General features: G+C 27.8%; 1 long non-coding RNA gene across 2 annotated transcripts; it reads right to left on the bottom strand.

The window, feature by feature from the left end:
- Nucleotides 1-484: 484 nt before the first annotated feature.
- LOC111629925 lies at nt 485-18,484 on the bottom strand. 2 transcript variants are annotated; one of them, XR_002757420.1, is made up of 4 exons: nt 18,405-18,484; nt 17,609-17,775; nt 13,377-13,451; nt 485-532 (listed from the first exon to the last, which is right to left on the bottom strand). It is a non-coding gene; the product is annotated as an uncharacterized LOC111629925 (long non-coding RNA). The 2 variants fall into 2 exon arrangements; XR_002757421.1 differs by lacking the exons at nt 485-532; nt 13,377-13,451 and adding an exon at nt 17,358-17,445.
- Between the last annotated feature and the right edge of the window lie 2,733 nt (nt 18,485-21,217).

Raw genomic sequence — 21,217 nt, 5'->3', positions numbered from 1 at the left:
TAGGGGGGTCGACTTGTATATATGGTATAGTTTTGTATAAAGATAGGACCTGTATACAGTGTATATCTACTGTAAAATGTTTCAAGCTATTATATAAATATATATTATTATTATTATTATTATCATTATTATTATTATTAAAAACTAAGCGATACCAAAACTACATTAAAATCGTGTTTAGTACCAATTTTAATTACATTTTCTCTCATTTTATTTTTATTCAGCGGATGCAATTTTGACTCTGATACATAAATTTTTTTCTCTACGAGGAAAAAAAAATATATCTTCCTAACTTATCATTAAATTCATTTAAGCTGTCAAACTATCAGAATAATTTAAAATTCATTTTTTAAATAGATAAATGAATGGTGTTTGCATAATTTCACAAGTTAAAGAGTTAATACACGAATATTTTAAAATATTCAAATAGAATTTAATTAGTTTTTTAAGTTATTTGGATCGTGCAAAACTTACGTTCGTGTCTTCTCCCTTACATCTAAATTCGTTAGAACGTAATTTCACCTTCATTTTCCTATATAAATACATCAAAAAATAATTTTTTTTTTAAATATACAGCGACTAATTGAGTAACTTTCCTGGCAAAATAGTTAAAATTGCGTGTGGCTCCATCTATTACGAGATTTTTTTAAAAACTTTTTATATTATTAATTATTATAGAAAGAAGTTTAATTTTGAGGGTAGATATGAGGTGTTTTTTTAAAATTATAATTGCTGATAACGAGTAAAATAGTCATTAATTCCGACCCGACTCGAGACATCATCTATCTCTCACCCCGTCGCCCTTTAACCACCGTAATTTAATAGCATCAATGCCCTTAATATAGAAACATCTCTGCAAAATTTCCGAAATTGTTGACAAAAAAAAAACACAAGAGTTATTAAGCTTCAAATTAGATGAACAATTCGTCCCCCTAAACACATACTAACGTCTATACATACAGAAAAAGACCTCCTGGAAGGCATCCCCCTAGGTACATCGCCCAAGTGTTGAGTTTCCATAACTTAACAAACAAACTTTCTCGACGTTTCAAGATCCCCCGAGTCCAAAAATATAAAAACAAACTTAAGGGGTCATTGTTTGACCGATCCAATTACATATTAATTAATAAAAATATTCTTATTGGGCTTCAATTTAAAAAAATTGTATACCTAAAAATTCCCAGTATCATTCGTCCGTTCGGCTGTCTTTCCTTAATTTCGAGAACGGAATTAGATAGATGACCAGCACGACTCTACTGTTAAAGTAAAAGAATGATTTACAGGGGCAAGTCATTACTAATTTGAGATGGAGAGCATATATTTTAAAAATACGATTAAAAATTGCAGCATGGCATTATGACGATATCACAATAAATAATTACTCGTACATATTAATTTTATATATACATATAAAGTATTTATTTTAACGACTTTTTCTAACTTCTCCTTATAAAATAATTGTATTCTTCTGGCTTAATATCTGACAGATAAAATTTTCAAAATGAAAAAAATAATAATAATAAATAAGAAGAAGAGGAAGAAGGAGGAAAGAAAAAGTTGCGTCTTCGGCATTACAACAAGGCAATTTTCTCTAGAAAACTCTTGTCAACTGCACAACAACTGCTTTCATCAGCTAGTGCCATTTGTCTTAATAAATTCCTCGTTTCTTTCCGAAACTTATTGTCTTCTTAAGGGAAATAATATAGTTGAAATGCTGCGATGATAACTCTCACTAGAATTCATATCAATCTACAGCTACGCCGTGCGAATTACCAATTCCTTTATATGTATAGAGATAAAAGTAAAAGTGAAAATAGTTGAAAAGTGAAAAAAAAAATTAATATTGGATTCAGTTTCGTATAATCTACTTATTTTCAGCACCAAATCATGTTAACCAATATTGCTTTTCTCCTATATCATCCTCAACTTAATACCATATTATTATTATATATTTTTTTCTTTTCTTCTTTTATTTTCTATACATTTTTATTGTGTTTTGAAAATTTTCTATTTTAAAAATTGTTGACAGCTGAATCTCATCCATAGTTATTAATATCGAAGAAAAATATTTTTAGAAATTCTTTATTTATCTTATGTACTTTGTGTAAGGGAAATAAAGATGGAGATTAGGAAGAGAGGGAGAGTGGTAAATTATTATTTTTTTTTAAATGAATAATTTATCTTTTAAAATATAATATTAAATATAATTGGATGCGGATAAAATATCATAAAGGTGCATTCAAACTAAGTATTAATCGATAAATCTTTCAAAAATTAAAGTGTTGATTCGTTTCGTGGTATTTAAATTATTATTTTATATCAGTGAAGAATTATCTTATGGGGAAAAAAAGGGGAAATTGCCTGGGGCACCCATCAACAGTGGCCTCAATCTTTTAATCAAAAATATCTCCCCGAAAAATGTCTGAAGTCGACACTATATGGGCTCCCTAATTCAAATTTGCCTCATGAAGATATAACGCTCCACTGTTTTATATTATTTTAAATCTATTTTAGAACATTTTTTCTAATAAAATATTGAATTGTTAATTGATTTCTCCTTTATAATACAATTTAATTTAGCAATAACCATATTAAAGTATAGAAAACTAAATTCTTACGCTTGTTATTTATTGTATTCTATACTTAAACAAATTACAAACACATAGCTTAATTAAATTCTCTTATATTATTTAAATTTCATATTTACTTATATTGAGTTTATACCCTACTAACAATCATCTTGTTTTCAGTGTCTGCACTTTCTTCACTTAAGAAGATGGATATATTAGCTCTGGCACCTCTCCTATCTTGATACCTTCCGGATATAACACCAGTTGTCCAGTCCTTATCATACACACTACTATAGTCAACGTGCATAAATCATGTTCATGTTGTCCACTATCTCTCCACTGACAAGGCTCTTGACTTGGTCACGCACCTGTGAACAAAGAAGACAGATGTGTTGGCTTGAAAAAGCTTTATATTTTTGACTCCGTGTGTGTCTTTTTCTCTCTTTCTTTTGTCTTACGATACCAGACAGGGGCTATATATCATTTTCAGACTTATGATACTTTCCACTAAGACACAGAGTTATATGATCCAGCAACTGATTCTATCCAGAAGCTATATAATGTTGCCGAAATCTTGGTTTGAAACCTTCCAGAGTTTTAATCATTAACGAAAAAATGAAGAAAGATAAATAACATAAGTTGATAAATGTGATAACAAAGTGTGTTTATTTTTGTTCCAAAACAAGACTGACAACATATAATGTTATTACGGAGGTTCTAAGTGATCTCTGTCTGCAAGTTCTTGGTCTTGCACTTCCATTAGGGGATTTGTTATTGTTTTTCCCACGGCGATTCCAGGCAAATGGTCAATTAGCAAATCGAATAAATGACAAAACAACGTGGATGTTTTTACTTCTATTTTTCTTCTTGTTTGGTTTCTAGTATTGAAACTAATTATATATCAAGCTGCAAATAAGAACGATGGACTGCTGCAAATATCAATTACCTCCTTTTAACCGTGATTTATAAGTTTGATTTTTTGCTCAATCAAAGAACTATTATATAAAGTAACACTTTACAGCAATTATTGAAGCTGTTTTTACAGATTAAAAATAATAATAACCAGCAAAAATTATTCTAACATCGTCACAATACAGGGCTACAACTTTTAATTATATTTTTAATTTAAAATATATGCTCTCCACCTCAAATTAGTAGCCACTTGCCCCTGTACATCATACTTTTCCTGATAACAACAGAGTCATGCCGGTCATCTATGTAACTTAGTACTGGGGGAATATTTTTGAATTGAACTCAGGTGACTTTCGGTCTATACCGGAAGTCACCTGAGTTCAATTCAAAAATTTTCCCCAAAACTTATAAATCTATATAGGAATTTATAGATCTAGAATTTCTTCAAATTTCAACCCAATTAAATTAAATTTGAGATTTGGACATGAAGAAAGGACTGTCAAAATATAAATCATAATTAACTCTTGTAAATATATCATTTCATTTTAATAAATAAAATTAATATGCTTTACTTAAAATAAATGTAAAGGAAATGTTAGAAGAACAGGATAATCGAATGATAAACCAAAAGGATAATTGAAAAAAACAGGTGCCAACCGAAATCACGTAATACGTTACGTGTCAGATGATCTCTCCTGACGTGCCACTTTGGGTGCGCGTGTCATTGATTCGCCCTCCTGGTCTAAAGTAATAATCAGTAACGTGTTATATCTTCGTGGGGCCCAGGAAAAGTTAAATTAGGGGGCCCCATGTACAGTATTGATTCGAGACATTTTTCTTCGAGGGGAAATTTTTGCGGAATATTTTCTTTTAAAAAATTAATTTGGGAACCGGTGGATCCCCAGGCAATTTCCCTTATTTTGCCTGTGGGATGACGCGCCACTGGTAATAATCTGCAAAGATCTTAAAACACTTGGAAAATAATAATTATTTGCTATTATTTTTTAAAATACAGTTAACTCCCTATAACACTGTTGATTATTCCGTTTTATATGAATTCCACGTTGTACGAGTCACTTAGATTTTACAAATACATGTGCCGGGCTGTGAACGGCTCACGTATTTGTAAAATCTAAGTGACTCGTACAACGTGGAATTCATATAAAACGGAATAATCAACAGTGTTATAGGGGGGGTCGACTGGTATAAGACTTGGGAGGAAAGTATTGTTTCTAATCTTGATTTAGAATTAATTTATCAAAGAATGTTTAAAAAATATTCAATTTAAATTATATACAAACTGATTAATTATATTTATCATTATATATACAATATTTAAATTGAATTGTTTACTTATATTTTAATAACGTGAAAGACAATGCAATATATGTGTGTGTATTGAATTGCAATATATTTATTGTTAAACATATATTAAATTCAGTTTTAATAAATAAATTTTATTCAACCGGATGCATAATATTTTTTTTCCTGTAAAACGTTGATTACAATCTTATTGAATAATGGAAAAATTCTTACTTATTGAAATATTGAATTTATGTTGAAATTAATCATCGTCTCGCCTATTTATATACTTTGACCCATTTCTGAATTTTTCAATAATTCTTAAAAATATATTACATGTTTTACTACATGACAAGGGCCTATTTATCTTTAATAAGTTAAAATCAATCGAGTAATTATTGACAGTCTATTTTTAGTAAAGTTAATACCATTAAAAGGTAAAGTTTAAATAGTTTACAACCATAAATTCACTTGACTATTGTTTTCTCGAGTGTATTTAATAAAGCAGAACAGAACAAACCATATAAAATCGAAAGATATTCAAAAAGAAACTGATCGTGCCTCTTCTTTTTGTTTCTTCTTCTTCTTCTTCTTCTTCTTCTACTAGACTCTTTCACTTCTGCTCCAATTCTGTTTAATGACAAAATAAATGTTTACATCTGTCGCCTGTGACTGTAGCTCCACCCCAAGAAGGACAAAAAGCAACAAGGATGACATTGACGAACGGTACAATTTCAGTAAAAGCAATAGAAGACCCTGGTCTCCCCTCTTACACTATTTTACTTTTGTTTTAAAATCCTCAAATACTAAAAAAAACTAATGGAGATTAAGCCCTTTGTAATCAGACATTTTTATTCAATTCTCAATATTGCGCCTTTCATATAAAAAAAGCGAAAATCCTCTTTCTCTGTCTTTTCCCTTTTAGGCTCTTAGGGGATGATACCCTTTTAGGTAAAAAGGAGGAATGGAAAAAAAAGAGGAACGAATTTAACTTTATACTCAAACACTGCAATTTCCAATGATGAAACGTTGATAGTAACATGTTCCCTTAGGGTATCCTTTCTCTCGTGATTACAATCCGGATTCTTTCTTGTCTGGATTTTGTGACTGTGCACAATTTACGATTTAGACTGCTACACGTCCTTCTACCCTCATACATTTCATCAGATGTTTTCCAAGATTATTCTGTAGCAAATGCTATGTAACGAAATTCTCTTTAATGCTCTAGCATTGATGCACGCTGTAACAGATACACGAATCAATTCTAGTATGGAATTTTATATAAATAGTATTTTAAAAAAATATGTCCACAGTACAGATATGTTATAAATTTTGTTACTGTAAATGCATTTTTCATATAATAAAACCATTTGCGATTAATTAACATTTAAACTATAAATTAATTTATGTGGATAATTTACTATTAATTAAAACAAACTGTCTATTAATTAAATGAACGAATAACGTGAAGAAAAATATCTTTTTATCTTTGTATAAGCCTATTAAAGAAAATTGCAATTATCTTTAATAGGATGGAAGCCTGTCGTACAGATAATGTCTCTTCTTCCTCTTCCTAAATGCAATAAGGATACTAACAGTTCCATCTAAATAAATATCTTACTTCTAACTCAAATATTAGATTATCTCTTGGGGGTTACTCTGCAAAAATTTAAATTCGGCTTAATAAAATAGCAATTTATCTTTAACAATAGTTAACCAACTTTTGGGCCACCCCGTCAATTTAAACAGAGTTCTATATCATTTTTATAATTTTTAAATTCTAGACAGAACTATAAACGTATTATTTTACTTTATACTTACATCAAGAGCTAAGAAGTTACGTTATTAAATTTGATTAAAAAAAGAAACATCACTCGAGCACTTGATAAACTTATAAACAGCTGGAAAAAAATGTTTGTATAGTTGAATTGGCTCTTCATTAATATTATCGATGAAGAAAGACAATGAGTTAGATTCATTCAGTTAAATATTATCGAAAATTAATGAGGAAACTAAAGAAACAATTATTAATTTAAAGAGAAAAATATACAGAAATGAGTATCATTGAACTTTACAAACTTGTTTCCTAGACAAAGCATATTTATAGAGTGTTTTTTTCTTTTAATAAGGAGGGAGAAGGAAAGGAACGATGTCTTTACCATATAACGATGATCAATTTTGTAAATTATTTTTATGGAGAACGACCATACAATAAAGATGTGTTTATTCCATGTATCGATTTTCTTCAAAGGGAAAGTTTAAAGCAAGAGAAAGAGAGAAGCAAAGAAAAGAAAACCGTCCTATTAGTTGTGTAAGCCGTAGAACTCGTTATACTAAGGGTGAGCTAATGACACAGTCGGTGCCACACAAGACCTACCGCATTCTGATTTCATTAGTGTGTACTTAGAGAAACAGAAAGGAGAGAAAACAAAGAATAAATTGTCTTTACTTTCTTCAATTTATTTAAAAGATTCTTTCTCTTTTCTATCTATTTTCCCTTTCGCGCATTTATTTTTTTAATATATTATTTCATAAATAATGTACTAGAATTTAGTATTAATGTTTAGATGGTGATTTTTATTAACTTTTGCTATTTTCTATTTATGATATGGCTTGAATTCGTAAGTTAATGTAGGTTATAAGTCAGTGGACATTAAACAAAAATGGCTTTTCGTCGAAAGAATTATTATTTTGGATTACAAAATAATGCCCTTCTAGAATTTATCTATTATTCTTTTGTTTTAAAGATGTTCTTATAGAAATTCGAGTAAGATAAATTAGTTAATTTCAACGATTCGTTTATATTATTAATATATTATTTTTCTGTATGATACAAGTGCTGTTTAGGTGATATTGAAAAATTATATATATTTTTTATAATTTTCACTTTATTTACTACTCTAATAGCATCTATAACTATCAGACTTTATTACAGGGAGCAGGACCGTTATAAACACTTTTTCTTCAGAGGTATCTAGAAGAAAATATTAGTAATGAATAGTGGGATGAGGTCCTAACAAGGTGTAGCCCAGTCGTGTAGGATATGCCTATGTGTATGCCTGACAGGGAGGTTCTAATAGTACACGTTTACATTTACCTTGCCTTGAAACTATTGAAAAAAGACTATTAAATTACAATTAATATTCATATTATATTCGTAAAGGCGATTTTATGTATACTAAATAACAATTTTAAGATATAAAAACTTGTATTTGTTACGTACAAAGTTTTATAAATCAATTAATATACAGTACTTACCGGCGTATAAGATAAACCCCATTTTAAGACGTCTTTTTGCTAATTTTTCGGGAAAAATATGTCTTAAAATGGAGTTTGTCTTGTATACTAGCAAATACACTAATTTTAAATAAACAGTATTAAATATAACACGCAGGAAATAACTAAAAATTACATTCGTGATAGACTCTAAATACTGTTGTAGATGATACCGTATTAAATATTTTAGTTGCTACTTTATTAATAATAATAATAATAGATTTTAGTAATTATTGTTTTATGATACAAGTTTCAATTAATTAAAACAGTGCAACTAATCTTTAACAATTATTCGTAGAAAGTAATATTAAGCAAACAATACTGGATAAATAATGTTAATCGTAGCATTAAACAAGTAGTGGAAAGCAATAAATTTAATCACGTTTGTTAAGTAAATCTGTTTATTTTATTCCATAAAACTGATNTTAGATTATCTCTTGGGGGTTACTCTGCAAAAATTTAAATTCGGCTTAATAAAATAGCAATTTATCTTTAACAATAGTTAACCAACTTTTGGGCCACCCCGTCAATTTAAACAGAGTTCTATATCATTTTTATAATTTTTAAATTCTAGACAGAACTATAAACGTATTATTTTACTTTATACTTACATCAAGAGCTAAGAAGTTACGTTATTAAATTTGATTAAAAAAAGAAACATCACTCGAGCACTTGATAAACTTATAAACAGCTGGAAAAAAATGTTTGTATAGTTGAATTGGCTCTTCATTAATATTATCGATGAAGAAAGACAATGAGTTAGATTCATTCAGTTAAATATTATCGAAAATTAATGAGGAAACTAAAGAAACAATTATTAATTTAAAGAGAAAAATATACAGAAATGAGTATCATTGAACTTTACAAACTTGTTTCCTAGACAAAGCATATTTATAGAGTGTTTTTTTCTTTTAATAAGGAGGGAGAAGGAAAGGAACGATGTCTTTACCATATAACGATGATCAATTTTGTAAATTATTTTTATGGAGAACGACCATACAATAAAGATGTGTTTATTCCATGTATCGATTTTCTTCAAAGGGAAAGTTTAAAGCAAGAGAAAGAGAGAAGCAAAGAAAAGAAAACCGTCCTATTAGTTGTGTAAGCCGTAGAACTCGTTATACTAAGGGTGAGCTAATGACACAGTCGGTGCCACACAAGACCTACCGCATTCTGATTTCATTAGTGTGTACTTAGAGAAACAGAAAGGAGAGAAAACAAAGAATAAATTGTCTTTACTTTCTTCAATTTATTTAAAAGATTCTTTCTCTTTTCTATCTATTTTCCCTTTCGCGCATTTATTTTTTTAATATATTATTTCATAAATAATGTACTAGAATTTAGTATTAATGTTTAGATGGTGATTTTTATTAACTTTTGCTATTTTCTATTTATGATATGGCTTGAATTCGTAAGTTAATGTAGGTTATAAGTCAGTGGACATTAAACAAAAATGGCTTTTCGTCGAAAGAATTATTATTTTGGATTACAAAATAATGCCCTTCTAGAATTTATCTATTATTCTTTTGTTTTAAAGATGTTCTTATAGAAATTCGAGTAAGATAAATTAGTTAATTTCAACGATTCGTTTATATTATTAATATATTATTTTTCTGTATGATACAAGTGCTGTTTAGGTGATATTGAAAAATTATATATATTTTTTATAATTTTCACTTTATTTACTACTCTAATAGCATCTATAACTATCAGACTTTATTACAGGGAGCAGGACCGTTATAAACACTTTTTCTTCAGAGGTATCTAGAAGAAAATATTAGTAATGAATAGTGGGATGAGGTCCTAACAAGGTGTAGCCCAGTCGTGTAGGATATGCCTATGTGTATGCCTGACAGGGAGGTTCTAATAGTACACGTTTACATTTACCTTGCCTTGAAACTATTGAAAAAAGACTATTAAATTACAATTAATATTCATATTATATTCGTAAAGGCGATTTTATGTATACTAAATAACAATTTTAAGATATAAAAACTTGTATTTGTTACGTACAAAGTTTTATAAATCAATTAATATACAGTACTTACCGGCGTATAAGATAAACCCCATTTTAAGACGTCTTTTTGCTAATTTTTCGGGAAAAATATGTCTTAAAATGGAGTTTGTCTTGTATACTAGCAAATACACTAATTTTAAATAAACAGTATTAAATATAACACGCAGGAAATAACTAAAAATTACATTCGTGATAGACTCTAAATACTGTTGTAGATGATACCGTATTAAATATTTTAGTTGCTACTTTATTAATAATAATAATAATAGATTTTAGTAATTATTGTTTTATGATACAAGTTTCAATTAATTAAAACAGTGCAACTAATCTTTAACAATTATTCGTAGAAAGTAATATTAAGCAAACAATACTGGATAAATAATGTTAATCGTAGCATTAAACAAGTAGTGGAAAGCAATAAATTTAATCACGTTTGTTAAGTAAATCTGTTTATTTTATTCCATAAAACTGATAAAAATTATATATATATAACTTTTAATTTATTTTAAAAATTTCCCTTTTATCGAAGAGAATTTTTGAACTTATCTCAAGTAATTATTGCCTTATCTAATGAATTTTATTATAATATTAACGTTTAATTCGATTAAAAATTTAAATATTTTGATAAAGCTATCAAGTAAAATATGAAAACTTTATTTCAATATCCTGTGATTAATAAGATAATAAAGGTAATTATCATATTTCCAATCATATACTCAACAGTAAACACGATTTAAAAAATAATAATAAGTTTTTTTAAATAATAATTACTAATTACATTGATAATGGATTTAATAAAGAGAATTTAATTCTTCGTTTTATTTGAAAATATCCCCTCCCCCTCTTTGTCTCTCCAATTAATTTATTATTTAAAAATCCTCATTTTACTTGATGAATTAGATATATATATATATATATATGTATATAAGAGGCGAACATTATCTAGAAACTCTTTAACATATATTAAATAGAATGAAAAGAAAAGTTTGAAATGCTAAACTTAACTTCATTAATGAATAAATACAGTAAATGAAGGAAGTACATTTACAAATTAATTCCATGCTGGAGATCAATCCTGCTGTGGAAGTAGGAAATTTTGTGGACTTTTCAGATAAAACTTGTTTAGTTTAATTCAGATTGATCGATTCGAATCACTATTACCACCGAGTTTAATGATGTAAAACTGATTTAATTCGTTTATTAGTTAAATATTACGGAAAAATTTAAATATACGTATACATGTAGACCTTAACTACTTCAGAATAACATCTTTTTTTTTTTGGAGTAAAATTTGAGATAAATTTACAAAGAAACATCACACCCTCCACGTTTATTAAATAAAACAATAAAGTTCCTAAAAGAAAAGAAACTGTATTTGGATTCTTATGAGATCTGATCAAATATCATTTTTAATAACGCATTGAATACTCAACACCTAAATCGCCTTGTTCGTATTGTTGAAGGAGAATCTTAACTACACTTATAACACAATTGAAAAGATTAGTCACTCATTACGTGAACGTACTGAGTGACTAATATTGTTAATTAACAGAAGAGAAAACATCGCTATATAAATACACACGCTGAAACAAAAAGGAAGATAAGGCAGAACGTCTGGATGTCTTAAACGATTAAATTACTTGACGTGGGTTCAGTCCCCACCGGAATTTTTCCCCTATTCGAATGCATATTTCCGATTTTAATAGTCATAAATTTATACACGAAAATGCCATTTGTTTATTAATAATATCAATCATTCGGTCGCGAAAGACAACATTTATTAATCGAATTTAACACGGCGAATTTAATAACAATTATCCGCAAGTTATAATACAGTTAAATCGATACTTAAATAATCGAGGAATTTAATTTTACAATAATCATCAATTAAAAAATTAATAATTAATTTATCATCGATATAAACGTAGTTTAAAGTTAATTAAACGAATTTTTTTTCTCTATTCGGATCATCGTGTTATTAAGACGAATTAATACTTCATCTTATTTCCTGAAGCACGAAGGAGATAACAGATCATTCACCTTTGACATCCCTCCTTGCATAAGGATTTGTCGTAAATCCTCATAGAAGAAAAACTATACAGCATTTTCTTAATACCTATGCTATCTTAGATGAACTCTTATCTCATTGTCCTGCAACGATGAGAATATTGAGCAGTTCGTGGTAATTTCTTCACCACCATCGCCACAAGCACCCAACTAATGAGTATTCCTTATCTGAATAAAAAATGTTCCGATGCTGGCGGATCAGTTGGTGTCTCTCTTATCGACTGTGACCAATTTCCCAACGGGATAGTGATTTATGCCATACAATCCTAAGGAATAGTGCTATTATTTTTATTATTTTTTTTTATTTTTCTAAGAAATGCCACAACTTCTTTCCTATTAAAAATGAATGCTGTAATCTAAAAAGCTCTGTTTACTACATATTGTTTTTCCTCTCTCGCCGTTGTAAAGCGTGGCAATCCCCGCCATATTTTTACGTAGGAAAAGTGTGGCGATCGGTCAAAAAATAAACCCCCCATCCCAAGTTATTTTTACACTTTTCGACTCGGGAAACTTCCAAAAAATTAAAAAAAATTGTGTTTTTTTTTCTGTACGTACGGTTGTTAGTGTGTGTGGGAAGAAACGATTTTGTTTACCCCCCTTTAAAGCTTAATAACTTCTTTGTTTTTTGTCGAAAATTTTTGAAATTTTTCAGGGAGGTTTGTGTATTACAGAGGTCAATACTGTTAAATTTTGGTGGTTAAAGGTCTACTGGTTAGGGAAATAAAAGGGGTCGTGTGTCGACTGGGTAGGGAGATAAAAGGGGTCGTGTGGAGTAGGGTCTGATTTAATGACGATTTTATTCGTTATTATCATTTATAACTTTTTATAAAACCCATCCCTACCCTTAAAAATAAGCGTTTTGATTATAACAATATTAAAAATTTTAAATTTTGCAGGAAAGTTAAACGATTCGTTGATGAATTATTTTAAAATATGAATTATAAAAAAAACTCTCTTAAAATTTCGTTAGACAATTTATAAATTAATTTTAGCATCTTTTACTTTATTTTTTTTTTCTTTTATACATAAAAAATATATATATAATGATTAATTTACAGTTTTTGTCAGTTATCATCAGTGTGTGAGTCACGAGCACTGACAAATATTGCATGTAACAGGATTAATTCTACTAGAAAAAAAAACCGTACTTGTTACGTGAATAAATTAATAATTTAAGATTAATATATAATATAAAAGAGAATGAGAGAACATAAAGGAGAAAAAAAACTGACCATGAAACGAGTGTAATCCTTGAAAACCATACGGGCTTTATTTAAAATACACATAACAGATGCTGTTCTTATAGTCTATAAACAAAGAAAATAACTATAATTCTTAGTTTACTTCATAAAAAAATAAATAATCAATAAATGAAAGTAAGGAAAAAATATTTTTACCTTAATTAGTACCTTCATTTAATATTCTTCACTTTATTTTTTTTTAAAGAAATTAATAACGATTTATTAATATTACATGATCTTAAGATGGACTAATGGGAGTAATTATAACTTTAACTGTAATTTTAGGATAAAATTTAAACGTGATATACTTTCTATCTTGTTGCTTTTAGGCATTAAATTTATCATTTCACTTTATTATTTTTTACTGTATTTTTTCCTCATAATTTTGTTTAAATTACGAAAAAAAACACAGTTTAATAAATTTAAATTTAATATTATTTCAATAAAATTGATTTTATTGCTATAATAACGCTCAATATCTACAGCAAAAATGAGAATAATACGTACTGTTACGTCAATTTCACGTCATTTTACACTTAACGTTACAAAAAAATATAGAAATGACGTCAAATTGTACACTATTGTTATGAAATAAAGTTGCTAGAAAATTATTTTTTAGTAAATGTATTAGATTTACTATCCTGACTTTTATACAGTATTAAAATACTCAAAACAAAGCAAATTAACTTAATAAAGTTAACAATAATTTAATGGTGACAATGCTTGGCTTATAATATATAAGTGTACTGTATATGCAACAGTTAACAATTCTAAAAGCGACGATGCTATTATCATATTAATAGCTTTTAATGTAACTAAATAGCATAGTATTGTTACTATATTTCAATTAACACAGCTGTAGTTACTAAGTACTTAATTTACCACTATATGAACTTGTTTTTTTTAGTGCAAAACAATCATATAATAGAAGTAAATGTAAGTAGATTATCATCAACACCATTCAATACAGGGAAACTTTTTGCATTATGACATAGAAAAAACGTGATGCATACAACAATATGTATATTGTTTTTATACTGGTGTGATGATCAATACGAAGGATAGTGCCTTGTTATGTTACACATGAATCACATTAAATCATAAAAAAGGTTGTTAACTGAAGTAACGATCACAGTTGACGAATTTAATCAAAGCATCAGTATTGAGTCGTTAATTAATTTTTACCTTTAACAGTACACTAAAGCTGCCCTTAATCCATTTAATTTACGAAAGTTTGTTTTCTTTTCTGTTTTTCTATTCAAATAACATGTTTTTTTAAAAAAAATCATTCATGGAAAAAATATATTGACGATATTTTTTTAATTATTTAAAAATCTAAGTAAGAAGGAATGGTTATATTAAATGAAATTTGCATACCGAACCGAACACACATACATAATCTCCAAGAAGAATCTTTAAAAAACTGAATTTTTTTTTTAAAATTAATAATCAAAAATATTTTTAAAAAATTTAATTAAAATTGTAATCAAAATAAGACATTTTTTTTAATTTAAAAATTCTATAAAAAATTATACTTTAAAATTAATTTCAAGAGTTGTTTTTCCTTACTTTTTTTTTTAGAAAATATGTTATAATTTTCGTTAAAATTTTGAAAGATTAAATTGCTTAAACTTTAGTTTAAATCTAGAAAAATATAGAAAAGTAATAAATTCTTACTTTTCATTTTAATTTATTCTAGCACTACAAAATAATCATTTTGGAAAGATAGTTGAGCAATATGATTTAAGAGTAAATAAAATTCATTCATTCGCTTTGAGAGAGTATTCAATGATCTCTTATCCATGACAAAAGACAAAGTACCACTCTTCACGAAACATAAGTAATATATTTCTAGATGCTACCTTAAGATTAAGAGGTTTAAGTGATCCTGTTATTCATCAAACTTGGGAAAAATTACTAAATAAGTTTTAAACTCTTTATTATCAAACATCGATTATTAAGTTATGCATAAGATACTAAGAGCAAAGAGGTTAATTTTATGCTCTTGTAGAGACGACAAGAATATTATCAGTTTACTTGCTTAAACTTTTTTTAAATTTGTAAAGATTGCTGCACTAATTCATGTACAATGCCGGCTACAATTTTTTAATCGTATTTTTAATTTTAAAATATATGCTCTCGATTTTAATAGTGTTTTGTCCCTGTAAATCATTCTTTTCCTGATAACAATAGCCATGCCAGTCATCTATATAGCTTTGTTCTGGGTGATATCACGCAACTTTCGGTCTATACCAAGCTTTCCATATATGGTCTCGACTTTCATCTATCTAATACAGTTCTCTTAATTGAGGAAGGACAGGAAACAGACGGATGACAATGGAAATTTGGCTAAAATGGCTTGAGAATGGAAGAAATAGAGTATCAAAATTGGTATCGGAAAATAAGATGGAGAGGAGAAGACCTAAGAAAAGATCCTAAAAGAGGTGGAAGGACAAAATCGCAGAAGACCTAAGAAAAAGGACTGATAATGTAATAGTAGTATTTTCAGAGAGTGATGAACAGATAAAAAGAAATGGCGGTCTTTGATCCACGACCCAACTCAGGATCCACTGGATTACGGGCGAAGATGAAGAAGAAGAAGAAGACGAAGAATTGATTTTGGAGAGCGTTATGTATTATTTTAAACTACATTTAAGTACAGCCTCCTTCGAACACTGTAACATTTTAATGATGGAGAGACTCATTATGTAAACGACTCGAATATTAAGAAAAATCCTTAAAAAAAATAACACTAAGTACTTAATCTTACTTTTGCTGTTACGGCGGCAGCGAAAAAGAAAATTTGTTAATTAAGAAGAAGCCTGGCCATTAACAGGAGTAAGTATAAATCGTACTACAATACACGGCTCTACAAATTTCGTCTACGAGCTTTATTAAGATAACCGTTTTGTCTCTGTAGTAGCAGTAAACTTAACGTTTGTCATTTGAACAAACTACTTCGACACTCCAGATGGCAGAGCACTTATCGGAGTGACCTTCTTTGACCACTTTCACCATCTGCCGTTGTACTCTTCACACTTCGTCACGTGCGAATTGTTGAAAGTTGTCTTCTTTGTTCTGTTAAGAACAGTCTTTCTTTGTCACAATCAACGGGATATAAAACTGGAAACTAAAGCTTGGGTATCAAAGTAATTAGCTTAATGCTTTGGAATCACTAAACAACTCTCTTTCGTTCTTATGAATTGCTTTAATGAAACTTATCTTCTTCCTCCCTTTTTTTTCTCTGTAATTGACAGATATGAGGATTGTTATTATATCAGCACAATTGTACAAAGTGTTAGCTCTTGGTAATTTAAATATTTTACTTTTTCTCCTTTCGTAAAAATAAAAAAATATATATATAAAATTTGAAAATATACATCATTGAAGAAAGGGTAAGAATAACAATATAAAATATTAAATTTTATTAATTTTTCCCTCGTAATTTTCAGTTGCAAAACTTATAAATTATCATAGATTAAATTTACATTTAAGAAATAATTATATAAAAATCAGTTTTAATTTTATTTTAAAAATCTTCAGCTTTATATAATTTTATTGAACTGCAATTAAAAAAAATTATAGATCTGTAAATTTCTACTGTCGTCCGTCTGTATGTCTGTGTGTTCTTCTTTAATCCCGAAAATGGTGTTAGATATATGACCGGCATATTCAATTGTTAACAGGAAAAGTATGATTTACAGGGACAAAACGACTAATTTAAGATCGAGAGCATATATTTTAAATTTAAAAAAAAACTAAATAATTAATTCAGTTTTAAAAAATATTTAAAATATAAAATCAATTAAACACACTTAATCCTTACTTTTTAAAATAAAACTCGCATAAATGTTTTAAGTTTAATGAAAATTTCGAACTTCAAAGTTAATGGTAATTATTAAAGCGATTAAAACAGTCAATTATTTAGTTATAACTAAATTAATAAACTTAGAACCTGTTCAGCAAGTTCTCCAATTACCAAGTTAGATGCAGTAGCATTGGTTTAATTAAGCAGCTGCTCTTCTTTCTGATTAAAGGTTGTCCATAACCTTAACTTGTGCTAATATTATCAAGGAAAGAAAAATCTATAATAAAATATTTACTCGATTTACTCCTTTCCATAATAATTACTACGATTAATTACCACGTCTTTAAAAAAATAAAAACTGATATATTTATTTTTCTTTTCTAATTTTACCTATCTTTACCATAATGTCACTTACATTGATCTATATCGATTACTTTAGCCATAATCGCAGTGTGAGAGACAAATATAGAAAAAGAAACAGATGTTTTCTGACTGGTTGGTTTGTGTGACCATACATGATATAACTCGATCCAAGCATTCAACAAAACCCTCCCTCCATCCATCATCAAAGTTGTTCTTGTTCTGTGAAGCAAAGTTAACAAGTTATGACAAAAAAAAAATTAAAGAAAAATATATTAAAAAAAATTATATCTCTGACTTAATAATATCTTTTATTACTCGTAAAAATTTTTCTTTGGATTTGACATTTAAGCAATTGGAATGATTAATATAATAGTATCTTAACTTACTACAAGTTCCTTCTAAGAAGAAAGTTCGATTAGTAAATTTCACTGTATATAAGTACAGTAGAGCGTCGTTTATCCGAAAGTCGGTTATCCGAAAGAATTCCGGTCGGCTTAAAGTATAATTTTTATTTGTTTTTACATTTTTCAATGTATATATTTCGTTTGTAAAACATAAAGAAATCATTTTTAACGATACAATAGCCACGATTATTATTTTAAAAAGTTTACGTTAGGCTTAACATCGACGAAAATTCAACGCGAAGCGACACGCAACGGAAAAAAATTTCAACACGGGATAGGTTAATATATTTTTTCGTACATAATCGGTTATCCGAACAACCCGAGTCCCCAATTAATTCGGATAAACGACGCTCTACTGTATTAGATATTTTTAGACGTTTATAAATTTTTTACAAGAAATTTTTCTCAATTTTAAGCTCAAAATTGGTTTTTTACGACAATCACCTTTCAAATTCTATTTTTTTTTAATGTATAATTTAGTTTATTTTCAAGAGCTACAATAGACTTTTAACTTTGAATTCTTGATCGATATTGAAATTTTAAGTAAATAAAATTGAATTTTTAAATTTTTTTTAACTTAAATTATTTATCTGGAAATCTCGAAAATAACATTTCTTTCTTCTCACATCACAATTTTCTAAAATTGCAAAGAGAATTTGATTAAATTATATTGAAACAATGGAATGTAAAGTTGAAAGTTTAATCAACTTTAATAGTTTATTTTGTAAATTTAAAAATTAAAAGAATAATTCTTTTTTTTAAAAAAAAAAAATAGAAATATATTAAAATTTTTACTTTCAATATTTACATTTATTTATTTATTTATTTATTAAGTAAAACTATTAAATTTTATCATCTATACAGCATCGTTACTTTGTAAGTAGCATCTTCCCACTCGTTGAAATACCACGTGATAAAATCCATTTAATTATTTAATTTATTAATTTATAGTTTTTTTAAATAATATTTTTAATTTATTTAATTTAAAATATATGCTCTCGATTTCAGTAATGTCTTGCCCCTGTACATCATACTTTTCCTCATAACAACAATCATATGTAACTTCGTTCTGGGGAAAATTTTTGAATTAAAATAACGTCTATACTGGAAGTTTTTATACACTTAACCGGAGCCTCCTCCCCTCTTTCCACACACAACGTCAGTTTTAATCTAACTAATTCCATTCTCAAGATTATGGAAGGACAGACAGACAGACAGTGGGAATTTATAGGGAATTAATGAGATTAATGAAAATTATTGGGCTACAATTTGAAACTTGCAGCCTAATAATATAGAAATTATTTCTTGTATTACCTCGTTGTTATTAAACGTAGCTGTAGATGTAGAAAACTGAAAAACTTAATTCTTAAAAAATAAATTAATTCTTCTTAAAAAACCTTTAATATTCGGAAATTTCAAAGAAAAGATCTTCAACAAAAAATTAATTCAAAATTAGAAGCTACAATTAACAAACATTTTTTGTTTCATTGTAAGTTGCAATTACTTTAACTGGATTTTTTAAAAAGCATAATATAATTATAAAATAATTTTTTCTTACGTTAAAGAAGATTTTGTATATATATATATATATATATTTTATATTGTTGTATCTTAATATATTTAAAAGATTTTTTCCTCGTCTTCTTCTTCTTCTTCTTACTCCAGAAACACTTTGCTATATTTACATCTGGTCTTTCATCCAGGTTATTTTCGAGTGGATGCGACAACTCATATCCTGCAAGAAATATAAAAAGAGTGAAAGCAATATTTTCAACATTTAAGCAACAGAAATTGTTTGGTGGTGGACCGTGAAGGAGAGAAAGAGTGGATTTAGAAAAGCGTTGCTAGGATACCATAATGGCAAGCTAGAGGTGTGTAACTTGCAAGGAAGAAGTATGTTGCAAGTATTATTGACACATTCCTCAGATACCATATCTTTACTTCCCTAAACTATATCGTGTATTGCTTCGTGACAATATCAAAATATGACACAAATCAACATGTTTTGTTATACCCAGGAAATAAAATTTTCCCGCATAATATAAAATTTCTACCATTGTTTTATACATTTACTCCTTCAGATGATTTTAAAAAAATGCTACATTTACTACATCAAAATGTAAAAATATTAAAATAAAATACGTATAGATTCGGATGTTGACACAAATACTTTGTGTTGATGCATTTATTTATTAGAAACAAAGTTTCTTTATATTAAATATATATATATGTATAGAAAGAGTAATAAAAATATCTTGTTCTCGTTAATATTTGGAGGAGGAAGAGGAGGAGAGGAAATAAAATCAAAGTTTAAGTTAACTACTTGTATATGGAATTGGGAAGAATATATTAAACATTGAACAAATTTTATTGAATTAGTTCTTTTATATTTAAATGTATTGGATAATAAATGATACAGTAGAGGAAGTCGAATGGTATTGCTGTGTAGTCGAGGAGTGTAATAACATTGTGGTCTGGTAGGATCAGTAAAGTGGATTCGAAACTAAATGAATAAGTTAGTGGTAAAGTTTGCAAAACTTGCTACTTGTGAAAGTAGCAACGTCGATTGCTGTGTTGATAAAATATTGTAAAGTGAAGATTGATGTGTTATTATTATTGTAGGTAGGTGCGTGCGAAGAGGTTTATTTTTTTATTATCCACGCTATAATTTCAACAATTACTCTCATTTTATTCTCAAAATTTTAAAAACTTATTATTACTCTATGCAGAAGAATAAGCTGAGCATAGCCTATTTCTTATATTAACTTTTAATTTATTAAATTATTCCTCATATTTTCAGAATATGCTTTAATTATTTATTATGAACACTTCGTGAATTTGGAATGTTCTTAAAATTTCAATATGAATTTCGTGTCAATGATAGAATAAATTTATAGTTCAAATTAGATGCACAAAATAGAATGAATTAATAAGATATTTTAAAGATATAATTTAATTAATACGGCATGTCATATTAGAGGTAGGTATACGGAATATCAAGATGTATGCTACACTTTATAGAATATTCTATTTTAATATAGCGAAATAAAATGACAGTCGTTTATACTTCTTATGTTGGCTTGATGTAATTTAAGGAGTTTTGAATGAAATTCAAATTTTAACTATGGCAATTTAACGTTTTTAGTTTAATATTCTTCACTTTATTCACTTTTCTATTCATTCAGCTAAGAAATTTTAATACTTACAAAATAATTGTATAATTTAAAGAAAAAAAATTCTTATTAGAAGTGCATTAA

This window comes from Centruroides sculpturatus, unplaced genomic scaffold, assembly GCF_000671375.1.
Source record: "Centruroides sculpturatus isolate CEXI.00-Female unplaced genomic scaffold, Cexi_2.0 scaffold629, whole genome shotgun sequence".
Taxonomy (NCBI): Eukaryota; Metazoa; Arthropoda; class Arachnida; order Scorpiones; family Buthidae; genus Centruroides; species Centruroides sculpturatus.
Note: the sequence above shows the minus strand (reverse complement) of the source record. Positions and strands in the feature narration are given on the sequence as shown.